The following is a 14,975-nucleotide window of genomic DNA, read 5'->3' on the forward strand; positions in this document are numbered from 1 at the left end:
AAGTAAAATACGAACAGCTCCATTCATTCACCCGCATCCCATTCCTTCCTACCCATCCTTGGCAACTTTTCAGCATTGTACAGCAAAGGATTATTCCTTTGTAGCTCTAATGAAACTTCCAAATTCCTAAAACATCAACGTAGATAATATTCTTAAAATATTCAACCTCATTAAAGATATCGGCTTAATTAACAGGACTTACATATATGTTGGCAAACTTAAAAAATAAATATCTTCGTACCTGTAAAGTGGTATAATGTTCAAAACAACAGCTCCGTAGGCTTAAGTAGTTGATGTGCTCTATTAATTAGTGTAATATTTCAAATCTCTTTAATAAATAATCGGAATCATGAAAATTTGTATAACATTGAAGAAAAGGCATGCAAACTTCATCAAAAATGAGTATAAACTGCGTAGATAAAAGTTTGATTCAGAATGAGGTTTTATGTGTTTTTATTTACTTCGATTCTTCTTGAAAAGTGGTGAATTTTCGCGTATAGAATATAAATCATTTGTTTCCTTCATACTCGTACAATAGTAAAATATTTGAAACTTATTCAAATCAATTTCTCTTCATTTCCGTTTGCTTGTGTTGTGCGCGAGCAAGTTCGAGTATCAGCACTTTTTTCTTCCTGCGTAAAGTTTGCTGTGCCATTTGTCATTAGAAACAACAGAAAGTTTTAAGTAAAAAATAAATTTTCTCGTCCACCAAACAAAAATTGGCAACAGAATGACTATAGAATTTCTAGTGGTATTGGAACTTCAAATGGAAAAATATACATACATACATACACAAATGTATGTACTGTGCAATTCTCCGTTTATTACTTTTTATCATGTGATCGTTGAGGGCTATATTTATCTCCGACTGTTTTCCTTCGAATTCAAGTACATATGTATTTAAAACGATGCGCGGCGATGACAAAGCGGATGCTGAAAAATAGAACATATAAAGTACATATATGTGTATATATGAATGTGCTTTAAAATGCTTAGTCCTCCAAAAAGCGGGTATTGGTTTTACTCGCGAACCAAAATTCGTATAATTTTTCTTTCTCAGGTATTTTGTAACAGATGAATCAAAATTTAATTTAAGCGAGCTTTATCAAAGTTTTTAATCTACTTTTTAGTTTATTTTCGGCAAGATCCAGCACACAGATGTATTGAGCGAATATATTTTTGTTTATTGATATTAAAGTCTCATTCAAACGACGCGCCTAGATGAGTTTTTAAAATAAAACATGTAAAAATTTAGATTCTTCCAGGTTTCACTATTTTTTTTTTTTTAAATACATTTCTTAATAATTATCTGTGAAAAATTACTTCATTTAAATGTCCACCATACGCGAATTAAAATTTTTAGACACTCGCTCACACATTCACGCATTGAGTTCAGCAATGTTTTCGTTCAGCTCTGGAATCATTGTCGGTTTATTCACATAGACTTTACTGTTCTAAAAACCGCACAAAAACTAGTCTAGTGGAGTTTGGTCGCATGATCTAAGTGACTAGTTATGTCACCATTGTTTCATTATGTGAACTTTGGCTTCATTCTGTTGGAAATAAAGATCGTCTATGTACAGGGTTGGCCATATTAAACTGACCCATGTGATTATTAAAAAAATATGGAAAAAGAAACATTTTTTTGTGTTTCATTGTGAAAAACATTTAATTTAGTTCAAGGAGATTCGTTTACATCACTTTTTGAATATGATATCGCGCAAGTGGTCGCCCTTAGCACGTATTTGGATATGTACAGAGTTGGCCATCTTAAACTGACCCATGTGATTATTAAAAAAATATGGAAAAAGAAACATTTTTTTGTGTTTCATTGTGAAAAACATTTAATTTAGTTCAAGGAGATTCGTTTACATCACTTTTTGAATATGATATCGCGCAAGTGGTCGCCCTTAGCTCGTATAGCGTAATGTGCCCGTTTTTCGGCGTTTTCCATAGTTTTGGCCAGCGTCTCGGCCGATATGGCGGCTATTTCCCGTCGGATATTGGCCTTAAGTGCGCCTAGTGTCTTTGGCTTGTTGACGTAAACCTTAGATTTCAAATTACAGTAAAAAGTTATAGGGTTACTCAATGGGTCAGTTTAATATGGCCAACCCTGTATAAACTCAAGCCACAATAATTTTTCAACAGGTTGTCTATTGTGATGTCCATTGAGAGCTCTTTTATTTTCATATTCGAAGAAAAACGAGCTAACTATTCTACCAGCCCAGAAACCACACCAAACAGTACTTTTAGTGGTTGTAATGATTCTGCAGAAATTACTCGAGATTTGACCAATCCATCCAGTGTGAAATGAGCTTCACCACTAAAGATGATTTTGTGTGTAAAAAACCAGAATCATGTTCAAAGAACCCATTCACGAAATTTCTGCGTTGATAATGATCTATTGGCTTTGATTCTTGTATTAATTGAATTTCTAAAATGCAAATCCTTGTGTAAAATCCGTTAAACAGTCGAGTCATGAATGCCTAATCGTTCGTCAAGATATCGATGTTGAAGTTGGTTTAGCAACACTTTGCGCTACAGCAACAATATTCTCTTTTTCCATGCTCGATAGAATCAATTTCTTGAACCTTTTTCACCGATCATTGAAGTGTCGACTTATTTCCACCAAAACAATTCACGAATTTTACAGATCGACCTTTTTCATAATAACTTTCAATAATTTTAACGCGTTATTCAATCGTATAAAATTGAAGTGTTCAATATGTCAAAAAATTTAGACTTAATTAATTTTCATCAGAATATACTCAATAATATTACTAATTTCATTGATTTAAAAATATTTAATGGTTTTTTTAACTAAGAATCAGACTATGCAATCGCTATGTAAAATCTCAGTCCGAAAAGCAACATAATTTTTCTATTTTGTTCTGGATTAAGGAAAAAAAGGTGGATCATAATAATTGTCAATACCTGCAGAATTTGTCACCGATGAAATCATGTGATACATGAAATCAAAGATAATTCAATTTTATGTATTTTTTTGCTAATATACATAATTTTTCATTAAAAATAAACGTTTTCAAACAATCACAAAGTTTTTCTTTCCAAAAATGCGAACATTTTCTATTTATATTGTAAAAACTAAGATTTTCGATAGTAATTTTTTCTGATTTCATGAAATTATATTTCGGCAAAAAATTTATAAAATGTTCTCAAATCCATTCGCATCAGAATAAAAGCAGTCAGTTTTGCAATTAGAAATCCTTAAGCAGAGTTTAACAAATTTTTTGATATTACTGGTGGGTTTCGTTAGTAACAAGTTACTTAGGATAACAAATTTGAATTATAATAATACATATTAATAACATCTTCCCAAAGTTTTATATGAACTAGGATAACAAGACTGGCACTGTAGGCAAGGCTCTTCGAAAACCCATCCATTGAATAGTACTTACACTTACATCAGATAACTATTGGGTTGGGGAATAAGTTTGTAGCGCTTTTACCGAAACTTTTAGTTAAATAAAAAACAATAATTTTATCAATAAGTTAATCAATATATATTCACCGATGCTTTTTACAACCTCTTCTCACCTCTAGACCAATTTGTTGATACCGTTCCGTCGCCTGGTCTGGTGTCAAAGAAGTTGTTGAGCCAGTTCTTAAAGACCTCATTGTTATCGAAAGTAACGCCCTTCATATGATTTGAAAGTTGGTGCAAGGTCAGCAGAATAAGACGTATGCTGCAGAGTTTCCCATTCGAGCTCTTGGAGCTCGGCTTTGACGACTTGTGCAACATGGGGCCTTGTGTTGTCGTGAAGGAGTATGATTTGACCATGTCGATCAGATGTTTTCAATCGAATAGCCTCATTCACGCGGAACTCCTTGTAGACCGTGACATTCGAGCACTTCTCTGTGCATGGTGTACCCTCAGATGCCCTCACAGTCCCACCAAACACATACTCTCGGTTTTGGTCGGCCACCCACTCCTTTCTTTGCTTCATATTGACGTATAGACACCATTTCGTATTTCCCGTGACTATTTGGTACAAAAATAGATGCTGAGATTCCGAGAAGAAATTTGATGGCGACTTTCCTTGTTTTTTTTCATCGAGAACGTGAGGTACCCAAGCCCCAATTTTTCGATAAATCCCATTGAATGAAGGTTATTGAGAATCGTTTCACGATCGCAATTCATTTTTTCCACCAATTCGTAACTGATTTGGCGGTTGTTCTTCTTCAAAAGTGATTTGAGACGTTCTTCATCGATTTCAAAAGGCCTTCCGCTACGGAACGTCTCATTGTCGTCAAAGTCGGCATTTTTGAACTTTGCAGACCATTTCCGTGCTATAGCCTCGCCTATGACACCTTCTCCATACACGTTGTTAATGCCTCGAGCTGCTTCGGCAGCTTTTTGACCTCGATGAAAAGCACAGAAGAGCAGGTGTCGAAAATGTTGATTTTTGCCTCCTGAGTATTAAATTAAATAACTCAACAATCAAATTCACATAGTTTAGTACAGCAGAAAGAGTGCTATCGAATTAATGCTTACTCTTTGCTAAACAGCAAATAATCGTAGTACAATAAGACAAAATGTAAAAGCGCTATGAACTCCCCAACCCAATAGTTTTGATTTTGAATAGAAAGCAGTAGTAGTTTTAATAATTAAATTTAAAAAGGTGTCTTGTAATAATTTTTCTATCCCAACATAAAATGGGGAATTTGAGTGTATTTTGTTATGTTTGGGTCTGTTATTCTTCCCAGTATGACCGGCATAGCTTTACAATAAACAATCGCAATATGTATCAACAAGATTTTTGCATAGCGATCACGTGTATTTCTGAAGCATGGACCCCAAGTAGTATTCATAATGTAAGACATTGGTTAACCGGACGTCGAGTATAAAGTACATATTTTGGTCGATAATTTTTTAATTCCATTTTAGTTGGTTTACGGTTTTATTTTTGCAGCGAATGTAAGATGTTTGATGTTCTGAATATTTGAAAGAAGCCTAACAGCAATACAACTAGTCGGAACTTTTGTTAAAACAAACAAAATATTTCATAGGACGATATATTATACAAAACCCGATTACCCTCATACTTCGAATGTCATTCGACCTGGGGCTTATTCTAAACAAAAAAGGAATTTCACAATTGGAAAAAGTAACTTAAAATTTCAGCAAATGGTGTTTGTTGGTCAAACAAGGCAACTTAAAAGCTTTCTCAAAGTGATGAGCATGGCGAATGATCCCACCAACAAATAAAGGTAATAGAGCAACGTAGCCAAAGATTCTGGGACGAAGAAATGATGAACGATCATTTTTTTAACGTCATGAGAGAGAAAAATGTCGCAACTAACAAAGGAAATAGCAAAATAAATAACTGATCTTAGATTCACACCTTTCGAAAAAATATAAGATTTCATAAATAAACAGGAACAAAATTGTAAATAAATGTTTTGATATTCGTATTCTTGTTGTCCTTGCGTTAAATTTTTTCTAGATTTGTTAATTTTAAGAAATACTTAAAAAAAATATTACAACATGAATCTATAATTAAAATTAACAAAACAAAAACAATTATTTTTAAAATTATTGTAAAGATTAAGAAAATATTTTAACTTTATGGAAAAATAAAATAAAAGAAGAGAGATTCAGAAAAATAAAAGAAAAGAGATTCAGAAAATTTTCTTTAACTTGATATAACACCAGCTTAGATCAGTTAGCCTATTCTGCAAATATTAAATTAATTATTATGATCTCCCTTGTTTTCTTTACCAAAACCGTCATTTGGCGATATATGGAAAACTACATGACAAAAAAAAAACCATGCGGACGCTTGTATTCAACGACGAAATTGAATGGTCTGATTTTTGGGCTTTTTTTGATTGAGAACTAGTGTTAGTGTACCTGCTCACTTGTGTCCAAAGATATCATAATTTGTGCACATAACTGTTGCATATAACAGCATAAAGGATTAGAGATAGATATACACATATGTAGAACTATACCAAAAAGCTCAGAATGATGCGAAGAATCCATTTGGCTATGTTGCTCCGTCCGTTCGTACACAAGATAATTTGAGCAAAAACTAATATATTTTGTTTAAACTTTGTCTATGTGGTTTGACATTTAAAACTAGTCAGGCCATATAGCGGCAGTTTGGTACCTGCGTTGCAAATTAAGCGAATTTGGTATAAGACTAAACAATCTATTTTTCCTACTCTCAATTCGAGCATCCCTCGCCTAGAACATGGGCACCTAATTTCCTTATGGTGTCTCAATTTTTTTTACTCAAGTATTCACAGCTGTACTTCTCTATCTATCTCTGCCTTATTTTTACAAACAACAGTTCTGCGAGGTACAATACCCTTGTGTAATAAGGCTCGCGGGCATAAATCGGATATTCGTATATCTGTGCATACACCATCTGCGTCCATTCTAGTCCGATTCGGCAAGAAACTGTTACTCTTTGGTTGCTGCTTTGAAACCCGATGCTTTTTAAATAAAAGTTTGTATATTGAAATAAACAATCATTACTCCCACAGCACATCAACCCACCCACCACCGCAGTCGCTGCAATCATCAGCAGCAGCATTAGGTAATTTATGATATCATTCATCATTTTTATCGTGAAAATACATTTTCCTACCACCCAAGTTGCCTAGTGCGCCGCTGTCATTGGCCAAGGACTTTCTTGCTTTGGTTTTGACGTTGCAGTTTTTTTCTTCAAGACGCTTTTATTTTCACAGCTACAGCTTTTCGTTGGAAATTAAGAAGTAGGCAGGTAAGCGCAAGTTCGTGTGCATGTGTGTTTTATGTCACTTTAACGCACAGCACCAGACATAATGGGTGACCAGATAGCAGTGACAGTTTTTCCGGCAGCAGGTAAAGATATCAATCATCATCAGCTAAATATCAGCTGTCAAAATATTCAATGAACTTGAAATCATAAATACATCGCTTCACGTTCGATAAAAATTTCGGTTAAAAGATTTACTCAAAGTGAAGAAAATATAGCCGACGTTGCGATCAGTAAAGATAAAGACCCAGAAATGTCATTCCGCACCGATCGGCTGAATAGAGCATCGCCAGAGTGTCCACCAGGTTTATTTTGTGATTGGATTTGGATCTAAATCTGTATAATTATACACAACATTGAAAGCGGACGACCCTAAACCGTAAGTGTGTTAACTATATCAGCAAGCAAAATTTGCCATTGATAGAACAAATGGAATCCACAAGTCTTCGACCGCGCATTTTTGCATTCTTAAAGTTGGAATGTTTAGTAGGGTTTATGGCATGGAGGCATCAACGGACCTCATTTGTTTTGACACCGTTACCGTCATTTGTCATCAGTATAAAACAGTGATGCCCAAAAAGCGAGCGATAATTTTGAAAAATAAATGCTTACGAATAAATGTAACGAGTTGCAAGTTTAGGCTTTGTGCATCACTGCTATAGAACGATGTTAACCGACTTTCTGTGGCCAGAGCTCGACAAAATCGATATAACCGAGATTGGGTTACAACGACTGAGGTTGACGACTAGATCATTTCACCTGCGTTCATTCATTCATCGCCGCTATCATGCCATTATTTTTTCTGGGGCTACGTCAATTACTTAGTCTTCGCTGCGAGAATAATGTCTGATATAGACTGAGTCAATAAAAAAGAGTCCGAGTCCAAAGCCGTTCATTTGGATGATATGCTATTCTGTACATGATGGCAGGATTGCAGAATTAATATGATTTCTCACACCGTTACTGTTTTACTTAAACTTATTTTCATATCGTTTTTACCTGGTCACCCTATACAATAATACTACGTATATATGTATGAGCTGTAATGAGTTAACAACCCTCACTCATCTCGACTCGGCTGTAATACATTCACTCCAGTTGGAGGTGTTAGCCACGATAACAGTGGCAATTTATAAGTATGTTGATGACATATACTATTATATGTATTTGTAACAAAATCAGGGAAAAAATTGAAATTTCACTGTGTCCATTGCTCACACAGCTCACCCTTTTCGGAAACCAATAGATGGATGGCATAAGAAAAAGTGCTTCAAATGTTGTTTATGCTTTTCATGGTTTCCTTTCGATTTCCTTTCAGTAAATTAGTGGGCAACGCTACTTGAACATTTCAACAACAGCAATATCAATAGCAGTAACACGCATTAGTGATGCGTGGAGTTGAAGAAAAAGTAGTCTGCCTCCGCATATTCTCTGATTCATGAGCCATTGGACTGCCCACACTCCATTTGACCGAATTGTATGGCTTTCGTTTTCTGCCGGATAATTAACGAAAGTAGTAGTTTGAGTTTTACTGATTTATTACTGCATTTATTTCGGTAATGAAGTGTATCTACAGAAGGGATGAAAACACCTTCGGATTTGTTTGTCTATAAGGCTTGATCAGTGTTTTGAGCATTTGCCTATTTCAATATATTTCTGCATTTTATAAAATAAAATCCCAAAATATGTATGGCACCCTAATAACTATGCAGACAATATTTGGTTGTGCGCAGCAATTTTTGTGTTTTTAAAATAATCGAACCTGCAAATAAATTGCATAAGCTTCCAAAAAGGGCTTGTGTATAAGCCAAGATGTGTTAAAAAATCATTTAATAAATTTTTAACTTGCAACAAATCAAAACTGAATCAACCCAATGAAGTACTGTTTTCTTGCTTTAAGGCAAGAATCAAATTAATAAATTATTTCATATTTCTATACAAATTTTTGTTACTTACTACGTCTATTCCCACCTGAAAATTTAAATAATGATTTCGACGGCAGATTTATTTTATATACGAAATATGTAACTGAAACCTTTCCATTCATAAAATATTTAAGGTTTTGGAAAGACAGAAATCATGTGAAACTCACAAGATGAAGCTTATTACAAGAAAAGTTTTTTTCTACTTTTTTTCTGTCATCGAAACCATCATAGCTAACCCAATTTAGCAGCAAAGGCGAATTGCTTTTGTATGGTACACATTCGAGTTGGAAGGAATGATGAAATGATTAAAAAAGTGAATTTTTTGTCATATTTCTCTTTTTCTTCTTCTTAATCATACTTCTTACTTTAATGGGCTTTTTAACTGTCGATCATGACATCTGGATACTGCGTATGGACTCAAGAATAATTAACAATAGTGGAGAAAAAGCCCCAGAGCAAATAACAAATAACAGTTAGCATTTTCTCGAACACAATTAGTGTATACTCACTCACTCCTAATTTACACATACACAAACATATTTAATCAATGGAAACCTATTCGCATAAAATTTAAAAAATGCAAGTTGTAGAATACCTAAATACCCATTTTAAGTAAAGAATACCACAGGTCCAGTGGCGTAACTACAACATCTGGGGCCCGTGGCAAATTCTTATGATGGTCCTACCAGTAAAAATCGTCACGTAGTACTCAGTTTGATTAAAATAAACAAATTTTATTTCAATAAGTTATTTTTTAAGAAAAATCTTTTTTTCGAGATTTCTGTTCCGCAAAAGTGTCTATAACATCATCGAAGTTTAGAAATCGGGCCATAGAATTTTCAATAGACAGAATAGCCAAGTTACATAACCTGTCTTGTCTCATAGAGTTTCTTAAATAAGTCTTTATCAATTTTAGTTTTGAAAATAATCGTACAGCACTAGCTGTAGTCACAGGAATTGTAAAAACTAGCATTAATGCAATGTATACTTCAGGAAAGATGCAAGACATAAAATAATTTTTTATTATTAATAAATCAGCAAGGTCTCTAATACACGACAATTTTTCTGTTTCGTCTCTGAAGGTCGATCGAAAACTTAGAATTTCTCTGCCAAATGATTCAGATATGTCTTTTTTATAAATCTCAACAAATTTTAGAGCATTTTTTAATAGATCAGTGTCATTTAAAACTTTTAACATGGAAGGCTGTAAAACATTGAAATTTGAAACAATTTCATTCATTGGAATTAAACGCGATTTCACTTGGTTTATAATGATGTCCAATATTCGATAAAATATATTCACTCTGAACAAACTTTCCGGATCTTGGAGACGCTCATCTTTGCAGAGCTCGTCAAAATGGCGTTTTACCTTCCTCTGACGAGTGTTAGAAAATTCAGGGGTGATGGACCATTTTTTAGCTACACTATTTGCTTCCATCTTCAAATTTTCAAATTCATGTCGATACCTTTCCAATACTTCTAGGCAGATTTTCACACGTTTTACGGCATTTGAAAGATCGGTGGCTTTAGACTGAAGTGCTTTAGAGGCTGCATCAATAGTAAGTAGGATCTTACAATGGAAAACCAGTAACATAACAAAATTGTAGTTTTCGATCTTCTTTTTGAGTGAAACAGCTTCATTTCTTTCATCTGATTTGCAATTTAACAGGATTGTTTTCGTTAGCGCTTTTTGCACTTCAACAAACAGAACTTTTAAAGCAAAAACGGCATCATAACGTTCTGCCCATCTAGTAGGCTTTAATGTTTTCAATGTTATTGAATTTGAATACTCACTTTCTTCATTAGATATTAAACTTGATAAAATAATCCATCTTTTGATACTATGCCCAAAAAAATTATAAATTTGTTGAATTGCTTCAAAAAAATTTTGCATATCAATAACCTCTCTCACTGCATCATTGAGTACTAGATTTAAATTATGAGCAGCACAGTAAACATATACGGCATTTGGCTCAACATCTTTTATGAGTTTTTGAACTCCACCATAAGTCCCTTGCATTGTGTTAGCACCATTATATCCTTGTCCTCGACCCTTATTTAGAGGAATGTTTTTGTCATTTATGGATTTAATAATTTGCTTGGACATTGCTAAGGCAGTTTGATCCTTAACTTCATGAAATTCCAAAAATGTTTCTTTAATGACAAGTGCCTTAGGGATCCCATTACAATCTTTTTCGATCATAAAATAACGGTTAAGTTCACACATTTGAACAATTTTTGAAATATCTTGCGTTGTATCGAATATGATAGAATAGAATGGTGCTTCATTTATTTCATTTATAAGTGCATTTTCTACTTTTAAAACCAGGACAGAAATTAGCTCATTTTGTATTTTCGGACTTAAGTATTTTATTTGGCCAAACCAACCCTTACAAAATCGGATCGTATTTTCCTAATACTCGTAACTCAACAATACTCAAAAAGTTTCCTTTGGAGCTTGGACCACTGCTATCTGCGTTTTCTCTGTGGCCACGAAAGGCTAAATTACATGTTGAAAGTGTCGGAGTAACATCAAGGAGTCTAGAAAGTACTTGTCGCCAAAAGAATTTTTATTTTTTGATTATAGACTCTTGCTCTTCATCGAGTGTTCCATGTAGTCGGCACTGGTGATACGTAAGACAGGAATTCAGATGAATTTTTGATGTATCTTGTCTTTGTATGCCATCTACAATATGTTTCCAGGCGTCATAGCCCTCAATCCGAACATTTTGTATATTCTTAGATGCCCGATTTGCGAATAACCAACACGGTTCACAATACGCACTCTGAAGTATTAAAGAATAGGAAAGCCATGTACATTCAATCTTGACGCCAGACTTGGAAACAATATACAATAGTAATATTTTTCTATAAAAGATCTATTGTTACTATCTTTTAAAAAAGGGCCATTAGGTTTGCAATGTCCGTTTTCAATCACGAACCTTTTCACTTGATTAGTTACCTTTTTAAAATTACCCTTATCAGTAACATATGGCGAAGAAACAATATTTTTCATGCTAGAATATAATTCACCTTGATTTTTGCCGGTACCTGGTTGTGGTTGTTCTGGATCTGGATATTCACTGATGTTGGGTGCTGCATCTGATTACACTGGTGTATTTTTAGTAAGCTCCGATTCTTCACTTCTGGAGCACTGCTCAATCGATTTTTTATTATTTAAGTCATCATTTTTCAATTTTTTTACTGACTAATTTTAGGTAGCTTTTTATTTTTTCTTCAGTTTCCTTCATTCTCTTTCCTTTTTCGCTCCCACTTAAATATTTTCTGGTACTAGACATTTTAATATTTAACTTTCACAATAAACTTTACTTTGCCAATATTTTAATATTCAATAAAATAACAAAATCAAACATACAAATCACCAATCGTTAAAATACTCGCACAAAGAATATGCAGTCACTGAAGCCCTCATAAAAAATTCAAATCCGGGATTCCCCTAACATAGTGTGGCCATCTTATCATTTGTGTGGAAATATTGCTAATGATGCTTTCCATTTCAATTCAACCGGGCTATTCGGGTCATGCTCTTCGATTTCGATGTAACTGAAATATGTTGCTCTCTGGTCAAAATAATGAGACACGTATTTTTTTGTTCGCCCGAAAAAAATTTTTTTCAAGAGTTATTGGCAATTTTGTTTTTCGGCTCAAAATCGATTTTTTTTAATTATATAAAATTTTTTTAATGCCCATAACTTAGTCAAAAATGAACCGATTTTAATAATTCTGGGTTTAAAATGATCGTAATTTCTTACACGAGCGACTTCATGTAGAAACAATTGCAAAAAAGTAGTTGACATTTTTTTATTTGGCAAAAAAGAAAAAAAATTGAAATTTTTTCGAAATTCAATATTTCAAAAAGTGTATTTTTGTTTTTTTTATAACTTCTAAATCAAGAGGACACCTCAGACTTCAATTAGCTGAATGCCTAGTAGCTAAAATGAGTTGTTTTTGAGTAATGAATTTTTGAGTAAAAAACCTGTTTCGGACTTTTTGTTTTTTGCAAAATAAAAAATTTTCAACTACTTTTTTGCAACTATTTGTACATGAAATCGCGTGTGTAAGTAATGGTGATCATTTTGAACCCAAAATTATTAAAATCGGTTCATTTTTGACTAAGTTATGAGCATTTAAAAAAAATGTTTCTTATATAACACGGTGTGACAAAAAAAAAAAAATTAAATATACTTTTATGGAGACCTAGCAGGATTTGTGGCTATAGAAAAACTAAAAAAAATGGTATAGGAGAAATTTCCAATACACCCCCAAAATCTCATTTTATGGCCATAAAACCGTTTTTCAGTAGGTTGATGTGAACAATCCCTCCTAACTTCGCCAATTTCCATCCGATTTCGAATTTGTTTTTTTAGTTCGAAAGAACAAAAACAAGCCTTTTTGACAGTGTGTTGACATTTTTTCTGAAATGACAACTGACGAGACTGTAGACGGAAGTATTCGGAATTTTTTTTATTTTTTCTCTATTTTTTCAACTTTGACATCATTTTTGCGATATTATCCGATATTCAGGATGTTTTTTAGTAGACTACTGTTATAGTGAATTTAATTCTGCGTCGAATGAGCTATATTTGACTGTAATTGAATTAAAATTCATAGAGTTGTGCGAGTTGTGCGAGTTTTAAGATTTTATTTTTTTTTACTAATTTTATAGCAAGTGTCAGTATAAACACATCATCAGTACGAAACAGTACAGGTTTAAAATTTTAAAAGATGTCGGGAAAAACTAATCTTCATTTCAAAAATGTTTGCTAGACCTGCTCCGTTTATAAGAGTCATCACAATTTTAGAGATCCTTGTCGGGCCTCAGATTCGAAAACTCATGCGAGATGAGAAATTTACGAGTAAGCTCAGTGCAGTGGAAAGACGGGCATGGGAAAGTTTTAAATCATTGTGTGAGAAGTTCCTTGGAAATAAAAAGAGCTCTAATTATGTTGAAGTCGAGTTTTTGAGTGCGTACGAAAAAATGGAATGCAATATGTCCATCAAGATACACTTTCTGCACTCACATTTGAATTTTTTCCCGGAAAACCTGGGCCAGATGAGCGATGAACAGGGTGAAAGATTTCACCAGGAGATAGGAGTCATCGAAAAACGTTTTCAAGGGAAGAACTCCATCGACATGCTTGCTGATTACTGCTGGTCCTTAAAACGTAAAACAAGTGATGACTCTTATAAACGGAGCAGGTCTAGCAAACATTTTTGAAATGAAGATTAGTTTTTCCCGACATCTTTTAAAATTTTAAACCTTTACTGTTTCGTACTGATGATGTGTTTATACTGACACTTGCTATAAAATTAGTAAAAAAAATAAAATCTTAAAACTCGCACAACTCGCACAACTCTATGAATTTTAATTCAATTACAGTCAAATATAGCTCATTCGACGCAGAATTAAATTCACTATAACAGTAGTCTACTAAAAAACATCCCGAATATCGGATAATATCGCAAAAATGATGTCAAAGTTGAAAAAATAAAGAAAAAATAAAAAAATTCCGAATACTTCCGTCTACAGTCTCGTCAGTTGTCATTTCAGAAAAATTGTCAACACACTGTCAAAAAGGCTTGTTTTTGTTCTTTCGAACTAAAAAAACAAATTCGAAATCGGATGGAAATTGGCGAAGTTAGGAGGGATTGTTCACATCAACCTACTGAAAAACGGTTTTATGGCCATAAAATGAGATTTTGGGGGTGTATTGGAAATTTCTCCTATACCATGTTTCTTAGTTTTACTATACCTACAAGTTGTACTAGGTCTCTATAAAAGTATAATTTCACTGTCGCACAGTGTAATTAAAAAAAATCGATTTTGAGCCGAAAAACAAAATTGCCCATAAAGCTTGAAAAAATATTTTTTCGGGCGAACAAAAAAATACGTGTCTCATTATTTTGACCAAAGAGCAACATATTTGAGTTACATCGAAATCGAAGAACATGTCCCGAATAGCCCTTTTGAATTGAAATGAAGAGAATCTATACAAGAAATTTTTTTTTAATTACTCATAACTTAGTCAAAACTAAGCCGATTTGAATGATTCTGGGTTCAAAATAATTGTTATTACTTACACGAGCGACTTCATGCAGAAATAATGGCGAAAAAGTAGTTGCAAATGTTTTATTTTGCAAAAAACAAAAAGTCCGAAACAGGGTTTTTACTCAAAAATTCATTACTCAAAAACAACTCATTTTAGCTACTAGGCATTCAGCTCAATTAAAGCTTGAGATGTCCTTTTGATTTGGAAAAAAT

This window comes from Anastrepha obliqua, chromosome 1, assembly GCF_027943255.1.
Source record: "Anastrepha obliqua isolate idAnaObli1 chromosome 1, idAnaObli1_1.0, whole genome shotgun sequence".
Classification (NCBI taxonomy): Eukaryota; Metazoa; Arthropoda; class Insecta; order Diptera; family Tephritidae; genus Anastrepha; species Anastrepha obliqua.